Source organism: Equus caballus, chromosome 6, assembly GCF_041296265.1.
Source record: "Equus caballus isolate H_3958 breed thoroughbred chromosome 6, TB-T2T, whole genome shotgun sequence".
NCBI classification, from domain to species: Eukaryota; Metazoa; Chordata; class Mammalia; order Perissodactyla; family Equidae; genus Equus; species Equus caballus.
The window spans coordinates 68,511,481-68,533,263 of NC_091689.1; the positions used below are offsets into that span (position 1 = coordinate 68,511,481).

Sequence of the window (21,783 nt, forward strand, 5' to 3'; positions counted from 1 at the left end):
CCCACTGACATCATCCAAAATAAAAACCCTTCCCTTGCCATAAGCCTGGCATTCCAGTTTTATTTGGCCCCTCTTGTGTGGTGGGAGGGGAACCTATGTTTGTAGGTGTTAACAGAAGGAGAGTCTGGATGAAACCCCGCAGCACCCACGATGCTCTGTGACACTAGGCACATCACTAAACTTGCTGAGACTGTTTCCTGACCTGCAAAATAAGGAAATAATACCTACCTCACCTGATACCCAAAAGAGCAAATGAGAAGACAAGTGCAAGCCATTTGTAAACTGTTAACAAGGTTGTTCTTTCTAGCCTGAATTCTGGAGCCATCTCATCACCATCTTTCTATTATGCCCCACATCCACTTCTCATCTCAAGAACAGGCGTTATATTATTTTTCTACCAAGATTTATCTTTTGTCAAAATTGACTTTAGTGGAGCCATTTTAAAATGGCGTCAGAGCTGCCTTTCCAGAGAAACTGCCTTGCTATCTTGAACCTTTGAAATGGGCTAAAATGGCAATTGTTTTACAAGCAACTGTTTGAGAAATCAGCAGGAGAGCGGACATCTTGATCACCAAGACTGAGGATTGTGGATTTTCTGAAGATAGAATCAATAGTCAATGTTTAGCCAAGACTAGCTCTCTGCCTCCAACTCCAATTAAAATTCTTTGTAATACAACCTTCCTTCTTTGTCTTTAAAAACACCCGACTTTTACTCCCTAGCAGGACACTCTGAGTTTTTACCTGAATCTGTGCTTCCTGAATTGCAATTCTTTGATCCCAAATAAATGCTTTGCCTCTTAAACTGGTTTCTGTTTTTGCAGGTTGACACTTTAAAGCTGATTTTATTGTTTCTCCAAAAAGTTGCGATCATGGTGTTTATTACGTGTCTTTGGGTTGTTTTTCATCATAAACTAATTTCTAACATATGCCCTATAATAACCAATAAATTCATTAGTCTATAATTTGGGACTCTATAAAGAATAAAATTCAAGAATTTGTAGGTCTTAAAAATTGAAAAATGCTCTCAAAAATTTTTAACGGTTCAAAGAAGATACAGAAATGAATCATGCAATTTTAAATAATTCTCACTAGAGGGAGATAGTTACAAATAAATACTTTTACACATAGCCTCAATTTCTGAGCTTAAATCTATTTCAGACATGTATGCTAGTTGTGTTTCTAAATCTGTCTGGTCAATATGATGGTATTTTTAAAACTCAGAGATACTTTCAATTGAAGATAGAAGTTTAGACCTTAGGCAAAATTCTAAAATGAACTTAAGAACTTTTTTCTTACCTCTTTCCAAACATTTGGAACATTTGAAATATTGGTACAGTAATTCCAGTGCATTCACAGATATGACATCACCTTTCGTGTTTAGAAAGAGAAAATCAACTCTATAGTCTGTGTATTCCCCTCCAACTTTAACCCTCCGTGACCCATGAAATGATCAAGTTTGGCATATGAAATGTAACAGTAGAATTTCTACAGGCAATAATTACAAATACACTAGTTGAAAGTTACTTTGAAATGTGTTTGTAACGAATGGAGCTACAACACGGTGAACTGTAAGGAATTTAGCATATCTTGACTTGATTTCGTGTATTAAAACAAGCCAACAACGTGAGAATAGAAGACGTGCTATCAATACCATGTTTAAAGATGATTTACCCTATTGATTTAGTGCCCTCTATGGTGTCTTTAGCTACAGAAAGCCCTTGTTTTCAAAAAGGAACTGGGAGGTGGTAGGGGGTGGAGACTAGTTTCCAAATGTTGCCATGAGGAACTTTGTATTATGGCTGTTTTTCTGAACTATGCCAAACAGAATTACATCTGTTGCCCCTTCTCCCCCCAACCCCCTCCTCCTCCTTCTCCTCTTCAATGACTCCTAAAATCTGAAAGTTTTCTACTCTCTCACTTTTATTTCTTGACTTGGTAAGGACTGGGACAAAACAATGCAGAAGCAAGCAGGAAATAAGAAGAGTCAGTTGCAAGGTGGTGCAAAGTAGAAGCCTTTGGCACTGAAGTTGGGTCAACCAGGGTCTGAACTCAGCTACACAAGTTATTAGCTGTGTGATCTGGATAAATTCCATAACCTCTGGAAACTTCCCCGTCCTCATTGGTAAAATGGAGCCAGCATAAGATTTTTCCTTCAATGCTTGGAAGTGTGTAAAGCGCTCAAGACAGTGCCTCACAAGTCAAAGGCCTTTGGTACACATTGGCCCTTGTGATGATAAGTGAGACATTACCAGCGGGGTGGGAACGGCAGGATCCCAGGCGGGTGGTGCTCTTGGACCAAACTCCTGAAATTCAAAGAGGATTTTGGATCAGGAAGGGGCCTGAGAGATCATCAACCCCAATCCTCTTTCTTTTTTGAAATGATGAAAAGTGGGACTAGAGATGGTATGTGGCTTTCAAATATTCACGCAGTAATCTGTCCACAATAAGGGAGCCATAGTGATAGATCCGAGGTCTCCTCACTCCTGCATCCATTGCTCTATCAGGAGCTACAGTCCTTGACCCAAACCTCTTCCCAGGGGGAGGGCCCTGGGCTAAGGTTCAGGAGTACACAGAGCGCCAGAGGAGAGGAGTCTTTCCTTGGGGACTGTAAAGAAGTTAGCTGCTCTCTCTAGCCTGTGCGTGAGGCTAGCCCATCACTGTTTTTTCCATGGTGATTTCTCTGGGGCTCATCTCCTTATCCTCACCTTAGGGTTCGTACAGTAGGAACCGATTAGAGACTCAGTGGGATCAGGATAGGGCTCAGAAGCAAGGATACAGGAGCTAAGTACTTCAGGGTGGGGGTATTTTGTCAACTTTGCTGGCTTCTGCCTTAGCAGGGCAGTTATCTTTCCCAGTCCTAAAACCACGGTGCAGCCATGGAGGAAAGGAAGCAGAGCACAGATTAATGCTCTAGCCGTGCCTCAGTCTAACGGGGCCTAGAGTCCTGTGATCCACCGGAGGCCGGCACGGGTCGCTGCAGTAACTGGCTACAGTGGATCTGGTACAAATGCTCTAGCCAGCAACAAGGGATGTTCATCACCACAGTGACCGCTGTGGGGGCCTGAGGGCTCAACACCTGAGCTCCCACCCCCGAAAGACTGCTTTTCTCCCAAAGGATGATGATCATCCCGCCTCGGCCTTCTCACAGATTTTGTGTGCTGTAACCCTCACCCGTCCATTTCCACCGACATTGTGTGTGCTGCTTATTTTGCACTCTAGGCAAATGAAACAGCTGTTTCAGTTAGGTTTCTGCCTTTAAATCAGGGATCCAAGATATTAGCTGTAGCATAAATCTCAAAAAATATCTCTTTTCCTAAAGTCATTCAGTTTACACTCTTCATTTCATGTTAAATGGCATAAAACTTACGTTCTCGAAACCAGTTGACTTAATCTGGGATGTGTGGAAATAGTATATAGAAGTGAACTAAATGATCCAAATGCAATGACTTCTATTGGTTGTCCTAAAATTCTTCTAAGGCATGATTTTGAGAAACTATTTTTAGGGAGGAAGAGAACAAAGAGTCGTTCCACTTCTAAAAAATTGTAAAAAGAGAGAGTGACTAGTGATTTGCTTGGTCAGGGTTTCATTTTTTGTTTAAATAAAACACTATTGAGCCAAAGACAAAAACAAATATAATATCAAACTATTTACAAAATAATGAAGGTGAGAATAATACATGGAAAACTTACTTTAGAGTTGTAATCAAGCTACACTCAGTGGTAAATAAACTTAAACCTTAAATGCTTTCCTTCTTAAAAAACAAAATTGAACTATTCAACTCATAAAATTAGAATAGCTAAAATAAATCTAACAGAAGAGAAAAGAGAAATAAACTAAAAGAAAATAAAAACAGTAAAACTGATAAATCCAATAGCAGGTGTTTAGGGAGAAAAGTACAACAAAATAAACTTCTTCCTGTCAAATTCAATATACACACATGCCTACACACAGGAGAGAAAAACATAAATAAAATAAGAAGTGAGAAACATGCTGGGAATTTTTTATTATAAAATAACAAACATCAATAAATGCAAATAAGCAGAAAGCTCAATAAACTTGATGATCAATAGAAAAATTATAATGGCCAGAATTGACTCAAAAAGTTGAAAACTTGAAACTTATAACCAAAGGAAAATTTAAATTCTCAGAGGAATGTCTACAGAAGCTTTCCAAGCTCAGATAGTTTTGCAGGTAAATGATTTCAAACTTTCCACAGCTTGACAAAGTACACAAAAATATGAAAACTAATTTATTGACTGAACTTCGTTTATTCAGCAGAACTCACTCGCATCCTTGAGTCTGAATCATATCATGACCTCTTTCTTCCATATACTCATGGAGTCGGCAACTCTCACCCAGGCTGCTAAACCACCTGACCGGACTTGTCATTTCTTTGGCTTTTAGAATGTGAAAATGTTTTTTCTGGCCAGCTCTGTAGACCCCTGATCTTGATGAAATGTTGCCCTCTTTCATATTCTTATGTGAAAGACCACCCAACTCTTGAACATTTTTAAATAGCATCTGATTGCATTCTGGAAAGCTCTGTGGCTTTGAGAGACCATGAGTCATACTTCTTAAGGTCAATCTACTAACTAATCCTTCCAGTCATTAAAACATTATAAAAACACAATAATTAAAATGAAGTGATACTGACACAAGAATAGCTTTTTGGTGAAAGAGAATAGAGAGCCTAGAAATAGGCACTAGGTTTTAAAAGAACTTAATTTACAATAACTGCTAATCAACAGGAAAGAGGGAAAATGTTCCACTTATTGCATAAACAGTGTTGTAAAATTAGCTAGCTATTTGGTGATACAAAAAAAAAAAGATAGGGGCCGGCCTGTGTGAAAAACATAACAAATGGTTAATATCCTTTCTATATAAAGAGTTCATACAAATTGCTAAGAAAACACTAAGACCCCGATAGGGGATTGAGCAAATTCTATATAAAGAGGTTTCCCAGAAGAGGAACTACTAATGGAAAATAAACATGAAAAAATGAACCTCGCACAACACCGAGAGTGAACCCTGATGGAAACTGTGGACTTTGGGTGATGATATGTCAGTGTAGCTTCATCGATTGTAACACGTGTACCACTCTGGTGGGAGATGTTGATAATGGGGGAGGCTATGCATGTGTGGAGCAGGGGACATATGGGAAATCTCTGTGTCTTCTCCTCAATTTTGCCGTGAACCTAAAAAAATAAATTCTTTAAAAAAAGGACTATAAGGAAAAGAAAATTAACCTCACTAGAGATCAAATAAATGCAAAATTTTTAAATGGCATAATGCCCACATTTTCTGTGAAATTACGAAGATTACAACAATAAATACTCAGTGGTGATGGAGGTATAATAACATAAGCACTCTCACATACATTTAACGGGAGTTAATCAGTATAGCATTTCTGGAAAATCATTGAACACTATCAACCGCGTTTAAATATTCTACCTTTTAATCTAGTTTGTCTATATATTACTAATCTATTGTTTCATGACAAAGTACCCCCAAATTTAACAACTTATAGGATAACAACATTTCTATTGAAATGTATTTGACATATAATATTGTGTAAATTTAAGGTGTACGACGTGTTGATTTTGAGCATTTATATTTGCAATATGATTGCCACTGTAGCAATAATTAGCACCTCTATCACATTACATAATTATCATATCTTTTTTTAGTGGTTGGAATAATTAAGTCGTAGTCTCAGTGAGTTCGATGATTATAATACAATATGGTTGTCTACACTCACTGCAAACAATAACATTTATTATCTCACATAGTTTCTGCAGGTTGGGAATCTGGGAGCAGCTTAGGCTAGATGGTTCTGGCTCAGGGTTTATTAAGTTCTTGGCCAGGGCTTCCTTAACTGAAGGCTTGACTGGGGCTGGGCGATCTGCTCCCAGGACAGCTCGTTCACACAGCAGTTGGTAGGAGGCCTTAGTTCCTTACCACATGGACCTCTCCCTAGAGACGCTAAAGTGTCTTCACAACACGTCAGCTGTCTGCTGCCAGAGTGAGTGCTCCAACCGAGGGAGAGCAAGGAAGGAGCCATGATTACTTTTGTGACCTAGCCTCAGAAGTCACACTTCATCATGTTTGCAATATCCTATTGGTTAGACAAAAAAGCTCTATTGAGTGTGAGGTTGGGAGTGGGGAGAACTTAGATAAGGGCAATACTGGAAGAGACGGATCGTTGGGAGCCATATTGGAGGCTGGTCACCAGAGTCTACCGGTAGGAGTCTAATTTAATCAAATAATCTGAAATGCAGACAAAACTGTATGCATTAAGATATTCATCAAGATAATATTTATAATTCCTACTGGTAGGAATCTAATTTAACCAAATAATCTGAAATGCAGACAAAACTGTATGCATTAAGATATTTATCAAGATAACAGTTTGGAAACACAGTATTCAACAATGGAATAGGTTAAGTAAATTATGGCATATCTATCCAATGGAATATGACACTCAATCATGTATTCATTAAGTGTTTCAAATTATTTTGGAAAATGCTTACGTACTGGTGTTATGTGATAAATAAAAATTGTTTGTAATTATAATGTTGAGTATTGATAATGTGCTAGGAACTGTTCTAAGTGCTTTACATGCATTAATTAACTTAATCCTCAGAGTAACCCTGCAAAGTAGATCACTAATATTATTCTTTATTACAGCTAAGGAAACTGAATTACAGAGATAAGTAAATTGCCCAGATTACTGTAATTAGAAAGTGGAGGAGCCGGGATTCAAACATAAATTATCTGACAATGTTAACCACTACGCTATATTGCCTGTTGTATATAGTTATGAAATAAACATAATTTTCACATTTCTGTATATATTTATATGTATAGAAAAAGGAAAAGAAGAAAACACACTAAAATGTTAATGACTACTACCTCTGAGAGATGGCATTGAGTGATTATTTATTTTTATTTATATTTTTTTAAAGATTGGCACCTGAGCTAACATCTGTTGCCAATCTTCTTTTCTCCTCCCCCTCCTCCTCCTTCTCCTCTGCCTTCTCCTCCTCCTCCTCCTCTTCCTCCTCCTTCTTCTCCCAAAGCCCCCCAGTACATAGTTGTGTATTTTCAGCTGTGGGTCCTTCTAGTTGTGGCATGTGAGATGCCGCCTCAGCATGGCCTGAGGAGTGGTGCCATGTCCGCACCCAGGATCCGAACCGGCAAAACCCTGGGCCACTGAAGTGGCTTGCGTGAACTTAACCACTCAGCCATGGGACCGGCCCCTTATTTAGTTTATTTTTTATACTTTTCTCCATTTTCAAAATTTTCTAAAATGGGTGTATATGCTGTAGATCATCAGAAATAATCCTTTCACAGAACTGCAAATACTAGTGGAACACCGTGCCTGGATTCCAGTGGCAAGAAAGCAAAACCAAAAAACTTATTAATCTTGGAAGAACATTACCAAAATCATTTCCTTTTCAGTCCAAATCACTACAAAATCATTTTGTGGAAGATATGGAATGTATTAGTCTGTGTGCATGTTTTATGTACACAAGTATAAAAAGAATGACAACAAATATTTTTAAAGCATTTTGTAGAGTTTGCAAAGCTCATTCACATAGTTATTCATTTGAGGAACCATCATATTTCTGCAGTCAACATCCTTGCCAGCTATGTGTATCATTCTCGAGATGTTTGAAAAATACCCTTTGTTAACTGGAACTGAACACAGACAAATTCTTCCAGGGCCTGTGGTTGTACAGCACTCACTAAGGAAAGCAAGCAATTGTGTGTGTGTACACCCCAGGCAGAATTTGTTTAAGAGAATTGAAATATGTTGGAGTTGAATCTTTTCCTTCTCTGGCTGGTCGTTATCATTTTAACTGTGCTCTTTTCAGAGCTTAATTACACAGCCATAAAAATATGGAGCTTAAGCCTGCTGATGCGGAGCAAGCAATATGATGCTTCTTTAAAAGTGCATTCATTCTTCCAGGTCAGCAGGGTCACATTGCAAGATCCCGAACGTTAGTTCATGGTTGAATTAGAAAATTTAGGGATGAATTTGCCTAGCCAAGTATCTTAGCTACTCGGTCATCCTTAGCAGAACTTTGTTGAAGGGTATATTTTCATTACCTCTTGCCAAATTTTAAAGCATAGCATGTTGTATTGTGAAAACTAAGTAATTCTCCCATGGAGAGGGGCACTGCTACGGCGCCTATTGTATATTTTCCTCTGTACTTGTTTAAGAAAACAGAAAGAGGGATTGCCAGGTGAGTAGAATGTTTATTCTGAATCAAAATGACAAAACAGTGTTTTACAGGTGTATAATCAAGAGCAAGAAGGAAATTTAGTTGTTTTTCAGAGCTGAAGGACTGGTTGTGTGCATAGGCATAAAGGAAAGAGGCAGCAACTTAAACTGCAGATCCAATGTCCTCAAAACAAAGGGCACAGTTGACGAATTGTCCGGGTGGTGTAATGGGAAAACCAATGATTCAGGTTTCAAAGGAGATTTTCTTTTTTCTGCTTGAGTGATCTGGTTTGTCTGATTTAACTACAGAATCACCAGCCTTCCTCTTTATGTTAAGAAGTGACCAGGTATCGCAGCGCGGCAGGGAAAGCCCCAAGTATCCCCAAACGTGTCCGGTTGTGCTCCCTTGGTGTGATCCTCTGACTAGCTGCTAACAAACTGTCACGTACTTCACGTTCAAACCATTATAGTATGTGGAAAAAAACAAAAACGGCCACAAACGCTTTACAGCAACTTCCATCAGGATGTGGAGTCTAGGGGCCGGCCCCATGGCCGAGTGGTTAAGTTCGTGCGCTCCGCTGCGGCGGCCCAGGGTTTCGCCAGTTCGAATCCTGGGCGTGGACATGGCACCGCTCATCAAACCACGCTGAGGCAGCGTCCCACATGCCACAACTAGAGGAACCCACGACTAAAAATACACAACTATGCACCGGGGGCTTTGGGGAGAAAAAAGAAAAAAGAAAATCTTAGGAAAAAAAAAAAAAACAGATGTGGAGTCTATTTCCCCATCTCTTGAACGTGGCCTAGCCTTGTGACTTGCTTCAACAATGCGACATTAGCAAACGTGGTGCAAGCAGAAGCTTCAAAACGTTTATGTAGTTGGGCTGGTCCTCTCTTGCTGCTTTTGGAAATAAGCTGCTAAATTGGGCTGAGATTTCTCTTCCATTTGGATAACTATTGAGCTCAACTTTTCTGGTAAAATAATTGACTTAGTTAAAATGTTTTTGATAGAAGATATTTATATTTACTTGACAAGGAACTATGCAAGGAGATTTATGAAAGTCATGATAATAAATACATTCCTATCTATGTCCTAGAGGAAATAAAGTAAGTCAAAAATAAGGCAATAGCCTTAAACATATACAATAGTGTCTCAACTAATAAATAGGTTGTATTGTAAAACTTATTTATGTCAGTTGTCAGGATCTTAGCATATGTATCCACACCTCTATCACAATGTCTGGTACATGGCTAGGGCTCAAGAAATAGTTCCTGAATAAATGAATGAATGAACAAATGGAAAGTATAAATGGCTGTTATATTCCCTGACCTACAGCAAAAAAGAAACTTGATGTGCTTTGTGATGGTTAGTTTTTTTGAAGAAGAAGAAGTAGATCAGCCCTGAGCTAACATCTGCTGCCAATCCTCCTCTTTTTTTGAGGAAGATTAGCTCTGAGCTAACATCTGCTGCCAACCCTCTCTTTTTGCTGAGGAAGACTGGCCCTGAGCTAATATCCATGCCCATCTTCCTCTACTTTACATGTGGGACACCTACCACAGCGTGGCTTGATGAGCAGTGCCATGTCCACACCCACAATCTGAACCAGCGGACCCCAGGCCACCGAAGCGGAATGTGTGCACTTAACGGCTGCACCACCGGGCCGGCCCTGTGATGGTTAGTTTCATGTGTCAAATTGGTTAGGCAATAGTATCCAATTATTCAATTAAACACTAATCTAAGTGAAGGGATTTTTTAGATATGGTTAACATTTACAATTAGTTGACTTTAAGTAAAAATTTTACACCTTTAAAAAGTTGCAATGAACCTCTGTATGCCCTTCACATAGAGTCACCAAGTGTTGACATTTCTCTCTCTCTCTCTCTCTTAGTTTTGCTCTTAATAGCTTTCAAATGATTGGGTGAGACCCACCCAGATTCATGTTATAAGCTCTTGGGTAACCACTAAAAGAATAGTAAAAAGAATGACCAGGGGCCAGCCCAGTGACATAGTGGTTAAGTTTGGGTGTTCCGCTTCGGCGACCCAGAGTTCATGGGTTTGGATCCTGGGCATGGACCTACACACTGCTCATCAAGCCACGCTGTGGTGGCATCCCACATATGAAATAGAGGAAGATTGGCACAGATGTTAACAACAACGATCTTCCTCACCAAAAAAAAAAAAAAGAAAGAATGACCAGCAAGTTAACTCGGGGGATGGGGGAGGTTGCAGCAATGGAATAATAAAAAATAATTACTCCAAAAGAAAACAAGGAAAGTGAGGGGGAAAAGAACATAAAACTCATGGGATTAAACAGAAAACAAATAGTAAGATGATAATTTTAAATCTGAATATATTAGTAATTACATTAATTGTAAACAGACTAAAAGAGAATGCTTGTCAGACTGGATTAAAAAATTATTCTGGGGGCAGCCTGGTGGTGCAGTGGTTAAGAGCGCACATTCTGCTTTGGTGGCCCGGGTTTCACTGGTTTGGATCCCGGGTGCAGATGTGGCACTGCTTGGCAAGCCATGCAGTGGTAGGCATCCCACATAAAAAGTAGAGGGAGATGGGCACAGATGTTAGCTCAGGGCCAGTCTTCCTCAGCAAAAAGAGGAGGATTGGCAGATGTTAGCTCAGGGCTAATCTTCCTCAAAAAAAAAAAAAAAAAAGATTCTGTTTTCATAATAAAAGTAAGACATTATTTGCTTTTTTCACTCTGTTGACATTTGCACCGATGGTAGAAAAAGCAATGGTGGCGAAAACTACTGGCACCTTAGCCCAAGTCAAGGCAGTGACACCAAACTGTGCTAACAGCCATTGTGCTCTTCACTGCCAGGCCCTCACAAAAAAAAGTCAGGCTCACTTAAGAATGCCCTTGATGAAGCATTAAACATTACTAGTTTTATGAATCTAATTCTCGAGGACAGTTCTTTTTAATACAGGAGGAATCTTAGCAGTCTTCTGCTCCTGTCTTATTCTCATATACAAATCACCTCTTCGAGATTCGAATAAATGGTCAATTAATTTGGGCTTGAATGCTGCAAGGGATAGGGAATGGGTTCCTTAGAATCGAGTTTATTGAGAGGTCATCTCTTCCCACTGTCATAGACCTGACCAGCCTCTTAGGATCCTCACTTCTCTCTGCAAAGCAAACCGTGTTGTCTTTGACCATGCTAGTTGCTAAAGGCAACATTTCAGCAATATTGTAATACCTTGAAAAAGATTTGGTTAACAAAGCTGGAGATTTCATAAAAATTACAAAACAGATAATACCAAAAGAGCCAGGAGTTTACCATATTTAAGATAATCAAATCCACATTTTGTGGGTGTACACATTCTGTTTAACCTACTAAGCACATAAAACTTAATAAACTACTATGGCTCACTCCCCAATTTACACACACACACATATTTTAACACACTCCCTAAATTTGTTTTCAGAAACTATAATGTACACATCACTAGTGCTAAGGATTGTGGGAAATACAATTAGATACACAACAACAACTGCCTTAATGAAGCTAAGGATGCTATGCCTCTGCTGTAGACTCATGGTGACTTTTACTTTGGCCATCACTCGTTGACTAAAAAGTAAACCGACTTTGCTTTTCCGACCAGTAGCCACCACAGCAAGAAGGTCTAGCATCTTACAGAAAGGACAAACAAAAAAGAGCCAAGAATAGAACAGTTGATATGTTTCTATTGAAATGATGTGAAAATGCCAGCCGTGTTTAACGTTAGTCACAAAGACTCAAGGGGCCAAAACTGGATCTGATGGTCTTTAGGGTTATATTTTTTGGAGAGAATATTTCCGACAAAGCTGCATTTCTTACATTCCAACTAATTACCAAGGATGTTCAGGGCAAAAATCTGCGTGACCACCTTCTCTGGTGGATCTTACTCATAAAGTGTGTTCCACCATGAGGAATGGAAGGACTCTGATGGACACAGGGCAAACAAGCAGCAGAAATTTGCGTTGCTTATTTTGCACTGGGTTTACGAAAAAGCACAGATTTCTAAAATCTCTGATGGCCAGCTCCATTCATCGGTATCCAGTAGGGCCCTCCAATTTGGAAAATTATGAGAATCATGTCACAGAAGATATTTAAAAAATGACTTCAAATAAACAGTCAATATGATGGGGATGACACAGAAAAATCTAACTAACCTAATCTCTTAGAAAAGTATAAAAGCTGAAGAAGCCCAAATTCGAATTGAACAAACTAATGAAGGCAGAGTTCTGAAAAATCTTCTAGGGAATAAAAACAGTGCCTAGTCTAGCAAGAGATGGTGACGCATCTAAGCTACAGACCCAAGAATCTTCTTAAAAACAGAACTTTTAAATGCTAACAAAGAAGAATTCTTATGAAGCACAGAGTGGGGGGCGAGCAGCTGAGTAGTTAAGAGAGTATGACATATAACATTATATAAATATTAAATAAGATTTTCTGTCCTCACAGAATCTATTATCTCCATTTCATGCACACTTTATTCTCTTCTCTTTGTTTCATTGTCTTTAACTTCTTTGCCAAATGCTAGTCAATATTTGTTTAAATTTTTTTCGTCGTAGGACACCAACAACAAAACTTTTATTTTAAAAAATTGTAATCAGTGTATATGCAATCTTATATTCATATGCCAGTAGAAAGGATGGTGGAAACCAAATCAGGAATGAAAGAATATGGTGACCAAAAATAAAAACTCATTTTTTTAAATCAAACATCTATTGGGGACTTACTATGCGCCAGGCATCGTCTAGCATTTATCTTGTAGTATCACACACTTAAGACTTATAACAAATCTGAGACCGTCAGTTGGGTCTTCTGGGAAGCAGGTGGAGTTAGGAATGCAAAAGGTTTATTGAGGGACAACGCCTGTGAAAGATAAAAGGCAAGCAAAGCGGGATTGGGCAGGAAGCCTTCAGGCCACTGCTGATCAGACACCTACGAAAGGGAAGGGAGAAGAAGCAGGTGCGGCAGGAAGAGCTTCAGACCACGCTGCGGTTTGACAGAGTCTTGACCATCAGGAACTTGGCAGCAGCATTTGCCCATTAGAGGGGTCTCGTCTTGGGCTGAAATGACTTTGCCCCGTACCCCACTGAGCTCAGCCCCCGGCTGGGGACTCATCACAGGATCACAATCGCACCTCAAATGCTGAGGTGGATACTGAAGGTGCTAACAGCTAAAGCACTCCTGAGAGCTGAACAGCAAGTCCTTTCTGGAAGGGCGATCTGAACAGTGTACCTCATGATGCCACAACGAGGTAGATTTTATTATGATCCCCGTTTTTCAGAAAGAAAACGAAGCAAGAGGCTATGTAAATTTCTCAAAGTCACACAACTAGCAAAGAGCTAATAAATGTCACCTATCTTCCTTGTGGCTGATAGTAAACATTATTTTATAATTTATTGGAGTTTTTAGAAATGTTCAACTCTCATGAATAAGTCATTAAAAATTGTTTTTAATATTAAGTGTTTGATATTGTTTTTAAACCTGCTAAAGTGCACAAAAAGACTATCACGTAAAAGTTTTCATTTTAAAAAGCAAAATGATGTGAAAGAATATATTCCAAGTTCCAGAGATGTTTAACCTTATTTTTCTTTTCTCCCCCATCAAAAGGCGTTGTTGCTTTTAACAGTTAAATCTCGGGGCTGCAGTCAAAGGTGCGAAGCGTCCATGTGGATGAAGAGTTGACAGCGTCGTTTTAAACATCTGAAAACTGGAATTGCAGGAAAGTGCTCAGAGAGCCATAATTACAGTAGCACTCCCAGCTGCTGCCGTGACAATTTTATTGCCAACATGCTGGTCTATTTCACCTCCTTCGCTAGTGGGGGAAGGGCCAGAGGAGCAGGCAGCCTAGCAAAGATAGGTACCATTTGCATAATGACATTTCTACATCCATTTCTATACTACTAGAGACCCTTCTCCTGCCCTTTCAATGTTGATGTTTTCCTGTCTCCGAGGAAAACACAGCTTTGGGCGAGCCAGAGTCAAGGTGGCACAGGCCTTCAGAATTTCTAGACTCCTCCATTTTAGCCAATTCTTTCACCATAATCTGTTATGGGAGAGGAAAAGGGTAGAGGAAACCTAGGGAGGCAAATTTTAAAGCTAGAGTTGGAATCGCCTTTGCCATGAAAAACAATCCTTCTGGCTCTTTAGTTTTGTTTTTAACATAACTTTCAAAAAAACACAACATAAGTTTATTGTGGAAAAATCAGAGAACACTGGGAGGCAGAAAGAAAAAGAAAACCGCCACCCAGGGCTATCTAACATTTTAGTGTATGCCCTTCCAGTCTCTCGCTCTCTAGTGTATTTTGGTTTGCTGTTGTTATTTTTTCAAAACATAGGATCACTTCTAAATTATTATTTTGGAACTGGTTTTTCTTAACTCAAAGAATAAATTGTCAACATTTAACCCCATTGTTGAACATTTTAATTTTTTTCTTTTCCTTCTTTTTTATATTAAAAATAGCAATTTAGTGAACATCCTTGTAGCCAAATCTCCTTTGTAATATTTTGAGATAAAATTCACAAAACAAATTTACCATTTTAGCTGTGTTGAAGTGTACATTTCAGAGGTTTTTCGTATATTCACAAGATTGAGCAACCATCACCACTATCTTTTCTTTTTTTTTTTTTAAAGTTTGTCTACCTGAGCTAACATCTGTTGCCAATCTTCTGTTTTTTTCTTTTTTCTTTTTCTTCTTCTTCTCCCCAAAGCCCCCCAGTACGTAGTTATATATTCTAGTTGTAGGTCCTTCTGGTTGTGCTAGATGAGATGCTGCCTCAACATGGCTTGGTGAGTGGTGCCAGGTCCATGCCCAGGATCTGAACCGGCAAAACCCTGGGCCGCCGAAGAGGAGCATGTGAACTTAACCATTCGGCCATGGGGCTAGCGCCCATCACCACTATCTAATTCCAGAATATTTCTGTCACCCCCAAAAGAGATCCCACACTATTAGCAATCCTCTCATCTCCTAGCCTCTGTCAACTACTCATCTACTTCCTGTTTCTATAGAGTTACCTGTCCTGGACGTTTTATATAGATGGAATTATACTGTATGTGACCTTTTGTGTCTGGCTTCTTTCGCTTAGCAAACTGTTTTCAAGATCTATGCATATGTGGCATGTATCAGTACTTCATTCCTTTTCATGTCTGAATAATATTCAATTGTACGGATATACCACATTTTGTTTATCCATTCATCAGTTGATGGACATTTGGGCTGTTTCTACCTTTTGACTATTGTGAATAGAGATGCTATGAACATTTTTGTACAAGTTTTTGTGAGGGCATATGTTTTCAATTCCCTTGGGTATTTACCTAGAAGTGGAATTGCTGGCTTATGTGATAATTCTATGTTTAACTTTTTGAGGAACCACCAAACTGTTTTCCACAGTGGCTGTGCCATTTTCCATTCCTACCAGCAATGTACGAAGGTTCTGACTTCTCCACATCCTCACCAACACTTGCTATTTTCCTTTTTTAAGCTGTTGTGCTAGGTATCCTAGCAGGTGTGAAGTGGTATCTCACTGTGCTTCTGATTTACATTGCCCTAATAAGTAATGAAGCTGAACGTATTTTCATGTGCTTACTGTCCATTTGTACATCTCCTTTGAAGAAACATCTATTCAGATCCTTTGCCCATTTTTTAATTGGGTTGTTTGTATTTTTATTGTTGGTTGTAAGGATTCTTTGTGTATTCTGGATACTGTGCCCTTATCAGATATATTATCTGCAAATGTTTTCTCCCATTCTATAGGTTGTCGTTTTACTTTCTTGATACTGTCCTTTAACGCACAAATGTTTTTAATTTTGATAAAGTTCAATTTACCTATTTTTATTTATGTTTCTTGTGCTTTTGGTGTCATATTTAAGAAACTGTTGCCTAATCTAAGGCCATGAAAATTTATACCTATGTTTCCTTCTAAGAGTTTTATAGTTTTAGTTCTTACATTTAGGTCTTTGATTCATTTTGGTTTAAATTTTGTATATGAGGTGAAGTAAGGGTCCAAATTCACTCTTTTGTGTAGCTAAATCTTATATACAATCTTAAGTATGTACTTTGGATAGATTCCTAGAAAGAGGACATAACAAGCCTTCAGTTTTAAACATAGAAGTTAGATTTCCAGTTCCAGCCACAGTTCCACCATCAATGAAGACAAAAGGGGTAAGAGTGCGCTTACTCTTTAACAAAACGTTATGTTAATTTTCTTTGTAAGCAAAGGACCAAATCGACAAAGAGAAATTACTGGACTGCTGCCTAGCTTGTTTGCCATTGCTAGTTCTGTCTGTTCCCTCTACCATCTTAATTCCTTCTGTCTGGTGCTTTTCAGAACCTTCACTGTGAGAGTCCATTTGAGACCTTACCTGTCAAATCACTGTGGCCAAGTTTCATCTCTTCGTAAAGATTCTACATGAAGGGATGGCATGGAGGAATGGGTGAGCACACAGGCTCTTCACAAACACGAGAACCTGCGGAAACCATCTATGGCTATCAATCCTTGTTCACCTAAGAAAATAAACTTTCCTTTATCCTCTAATTTTCCAAACATGGATTACTTCCTCTTTCCCTAAACTTTCTTTCCTTGCAGCTACAAAATAGAAACCACTGACGTCCCCATCTCTTCTCCCTGCCAATGTTTCATCAGCGCTGATAAAGCTGTTGGGAAAATACCTCCTTGACTCTTCTGCCATCTACTGACTTGGAGAAGTGCTTATGCAGCAGTGGAACATAAACCACTACTGGGACAGAGCAGGACCCGGATGCTGAGCTCTGGAGTAGAAGACAAAAGACCAAAGCTATTATTGCATTGGGGGCTGGGAGTGGAGAGTTGGATTTACAAGTGATTTTTTTTAGTTTGTTAAAAACAAAGTTGTTCCATTATCTTTACAATGAGAATATATATTTTTAAAGCCAGATAGGTTGGCTTCTTAGCTATGGTTATTTGTTCTGGTGTAAAGAGGTTCATATTTAATACACCCCATTGCATCCTACATAATGTGACGATAATATCCACTGTCAAGAAAGAATGTGTGAACTTATTCATCTAATATATATATTTAAATCAATCAAAGAAGAAACCTATCTCTAACCAAGTAGTAACTGAGTTCTCTCGCAATGTGAAAAAATAACTAACTAAAATGTGGGCTTTAAACACAGTTGAGGTCTAAAAGCTCTCTCCTTTGGATAAGTAAAAAAATCAGGCAGCTTGGTTCTCTGAGCCGTCTGGCGTGGCAGATGCTGGGAACACGCACTACAATCAGGGTCAAGCGGGCAGTATTTTCTATAGAGAGCACACTCTGCAGTCCACTTTGTACTCTAGAAATCCCAAGCAATGCTGCTTCTCTGAGCTCCTTCCATTGGAAAGAGACCACTCCACATGCCATTACTGTTTCCTCTCCTGCCTGTCAATGACAAGCTTCCTCTTCCATTACATATGAAGTCCATTTAAAAGGATACCTTGTAGGAAAGATTTCTTAAAGAGGACAAAAAACATTAACCATAAAGGAAAAAGGTGACAAGTTAGTCTGTATTAAAATTAAGAACATCTATGTTAATTAACCCCAGTGAGAAAGCCTTTCACAATACATATGCATATGTATATCAAATCTTCATGGTACACTTTGAATCTCTTACAATTTTGTCAATTATACCTCAAAAAAGCTGAAAAAACCCCAACAATTCCCACCCCTGTTATGTATTTGGAAGTGTTTGGAACTACTATGAAAACTCAACAGTTCTCAGGTCTCAGTTCCTCGAAACCTAGAGTTGACCAAGCCAGACGCACCTCCTTACATACTACCCAGAAATCAGGTCAAGAACATGAGTTCGAAAGATACCAGTAAGAGATCTAAAAGGCAACCTACAGAGTGGGAGAAGATATTTGCAATACACACACACACACACACACACACGCACACACACACCCCTCAAAGGACTCATATCCAGAATACATATAAAACTCTTACAAATCAAAAAGAAAAAAAGACAATCCAATAGAAAAAGACAAAAACACTGCAGATATTTCATAAGAGGACATCCGAACGGCCACTAAACATATAAAAAGGTACTCAACTGATCAGTCATCAGGGATATGTGGATTAAAACTAAAATGTGACCAGACTGGTTAAAATGAAAAGATGCAAAATACCAGGATATGGAACAACTGGGACTCTCATACACTGCTGGTGGAGTACAAAATGGTAGAAACACTTCGGAAAACTATTTCCAATGTCTCCTAAATCTGAACATACGCTTATCTTATGATACAATAGTTCCACTCCTAGTATATATCCAACAGAAATACATCCATATATTCACAGGAAGACATGTACTGGAATGTTCATCAAACCTACTCAAATATCTGCGGAAAAATTATGGTGCCGTCACATGATAAAATATTATGCAACAAGGAGAAAATGATCTAAAACTTTATCAATAATATAGAGGAATCTCACAGACAAGCTTCAGCAAAAAAATCCAGACAGAAAAGAGCACATACTATACAATCCATTTACATGAAGTACAAAAACAGGCCAAATTAATCTATATCGTTAGAAGTCAGAGGAAGGTAATGACTGGGAAGGAGCATGGGGGCTTCTGGAAGATTGATAATATTGCATTTCTTGAACTGGATGCAAGTTACATAGGTGTGCTCAGTTACTAAAATTCATCAAGCTGTACACTTATGATAGTGGCCTTCTCTATGTATTACACTTTGATGAAAAGTTTGAAACTAAATATACCCAGGGAAGTTTAAATTTTTAGCGGCTAAATTGTTTCTTTTATTGATAAATACTTTTCAAATTATTTTTTAGTTTCTCAGATTTCTACTTAACTTACAGAATTTTTGGTATTGGCATCAAAATTGTTTCTTGGGGCCCGCCTGGTGGCACAGTGGTTAAGTTCTCACTTTGGTGGCCTGGGGTTTGCCGGTTCAGATCCTGGGTGCGAACCTACGCACTGCTTGTAAAGCCATGCTGTGGCAGGTGTCCCACATATAAAGTAGAGGAAGATGGGCATGGACTTTAGCTCATGGCCAGTCTTCCTCAGCAAAAAAAAAAAAAAAAAAGAGAAGGATTGGTGGCAGATGTTAGCTCAGGGCTAATCTTCCTCAAAAAAAAAAAATTTGTTTCTTACTAGTTGGCCTTTCTGAGCCTCTGTTTTCTCATCTGTAAAATGAGGTCAACAGTAGAGTTTAGGAAAAACTCTAAAGTAGAGCAAGTTTTTAAAAGCCAATGTGATGTTTAAAGTGCTTACACAGTGCCTGGCACAAAATGCTTAATAAATGGTAACTTAATACCTTCTTCTAAACGAGTGGGACTGGTTTAGAAACCCTTTCCATGTGCTAACACAGCCCTCTCTACCTACCCCTGTCTTAGCATTTCTTACTATTTTCCAAGACCAGAAGGCACTTGAGAGCAGGAACAGTGTGTAGTCCATCATAATATTCCCAGTGCCTAGTTCAGCATCTGGTGTGGAAGAAGAACTCAATAGTTATTAGACAGATAGTTGAATAAATAAATAAATTTCTGACACTTTGCAACATCTATTATTTTATTGCTAAATTATGGAGTCACTTTCGTTTTCCCTGAAATGAGTTTTCTTGGTTTTCTACTATCCATTAATAATGTCTCGCAAAATGTTCTGACTTGATTCTGCTCTGAGAGAACCTCTTTGCACTATTTCCTCATATTCTTTCTGCCCTGTCATGTCAGGGCGGCTGTGGAGCTTCCTTGTTACAACTGCTCAATCTAAATAGCTGGTTTTCCACCCTTTACTCTCCACCTTCCTTAAAAAGCCTTGCAAGTAATTTCATCCGTCCTGGTCCATTTCAGTGCCCTCAGGAGTTTGGCAAACATGGAGACCTACACTTGATGAATAAACAAGTTTGGTCATTCCTACTATTTTCTACTGAGTTTCAACAAGATTAGGAAAAAATAATTTGAGGCTAAGAGTTGTGGGTATCCTATTGAATGGGAGGCAAAAGAACAAACTAGAAGTCTGCAGGTAAAGCCAGGTTTTTTTTCCTTTCCACCAATGACAATGCATGTTTAATCACGTGACTCCCGTGAGAGGACGTCCCAGTCCGTGAAACACACCACTCTGTGATAAAGAGAGAGAGAGGAAACATGACACTGTGGGAGAGGAAACGACGTTTGATAAGTGTGTAACATAAAACAGTGCTGGCAACTGTCGCTCCTCCTTCTCCTTCAAATCTAGGGAAGGTCAGTAAACCCACTTTCTCTACTAGTTTACCAAAAGGACCTCTTGGACCTGGAAATAAACAGCTCCCACTCCCAACCCTCCATCATTGCCTGGTCTCCAGGACAGTGATCTTCATACATTTTCAAAGTAAACCTCTTATTGACATGTAATACACGCACAAAGGTGTCTACAACTCTCTCCAGTTAGTAAAAAGAGGGGTACATACTCCTGATATGTTTTTTTTAATATTTATATTATGCACATGTAGCACTGTGCTAATATTATGAACATTACAAAACACAAAAAAATAGATCTTGGGGTCGGGCCTGTGGCCGAGCAGTTAAGCTTGTGCACTCTGATTTGGTGGCCCAGGGTTTCTCTGGTTCAGATCCCAGGCATGGACATGGCACCACTTGTCAGGCCATGCTGAGGTGCTGTCCCACATAGCACAACCAGAGGCACTCACAATTAGAATATACAACTATGTACTGGGGGGCTTTAGGGAGAAGAAGAAGAAGAAGAAAAAAAAAAAAAGATTGGCAACAGTTGTTAGCTCAGGTGCCAATCTTAAAAAAAAAAGAAAAAAAGATCTTAAAAGTTCTCATCAGGGGCCAGCCCTGTGGCTGAGTGGTTAAGTTCTTGCACTCTGCTTTGGCAGCCTGGGATTCACTAGTTCGGATCCTGGTCGCAGACCTACACATCGCTCATCAAACCATGCTGTGGTGGTGTCCCACATAGAAGAACTAGAATGGCCTACAGCTAGGATATACAACTAGGTACTGGGGCTTTGGGGAGAGAAGAAAAAAAAAAGAGGAAGATTGGCAACAGGTGTTAGCTCAGGGCCAATCTTCCTCACCAAAAACAAAAAACAAAGTTAAAAAAAAGTTATCCCAACAAAAAATTTTTTGTAACTATGTATGGTGACAGATGTTAACTAGACTTATTGTAGTGATCATTTTGCACTACATACAAATAGCCAATCATTATGCTGTAAACCTGAAATTAATATGTTGTATATCAATTATACCTCAATTTTCTAGAAAGAGAAAAAGTAAACAGAAACAGGAGTTCTAATTTTTCCTTTGTATACCTCAATGGACCAGCCTCACATACTACTTTGGAAGCCACAGCTGTACAGACTGTGAGACGGCCTGCATTCACAGCCAGTTCAATCAGGGGCTGGAAGGAGGGCTTGGTAACTTCCGGCCTCAATTGTCTGCCTCGACTTAATCTCCAAAAATACACTGGACAGACATCTGGGCTGTCTTAAGCCTTTAGGACTTCGGCCACAGTATCCAAGAATTGCAATATCTAAGAATTGAGTCCCACAACAGCATGTGTTT

General features: G+C 39.1%; 1 long non-coding RNA gene across 3 annotated transcripts in view; it reads left to right on the top strand.

Moving 5' to 3' along the window:
- Positions 1-17,151, top strand: part of LOC138924672 (uncharacterized) — a 47,717-nt gene extending 30,566 nt beyond the window's left edge. The window contains exons 3-4 of one of the 3 annotated variants that reach the window (XR_011439727.1): positions 13,848-16,671; positions 16,824-17,151. This is a non-coding gene — a long non-coding RNA (uncharacterized lncRNA). Of the gene's footprint in view, positions 1-13,847; positions 16,672-16,823 lie in introns of those variants that run through there. The other 2 variants (XR_011439726.1, XR_011439728.1) reach the window with 2 other exon arrangements.
- The last annotated feature ends 4,632 nt before the right edge of the window (positions 17,152-21,783 follow it).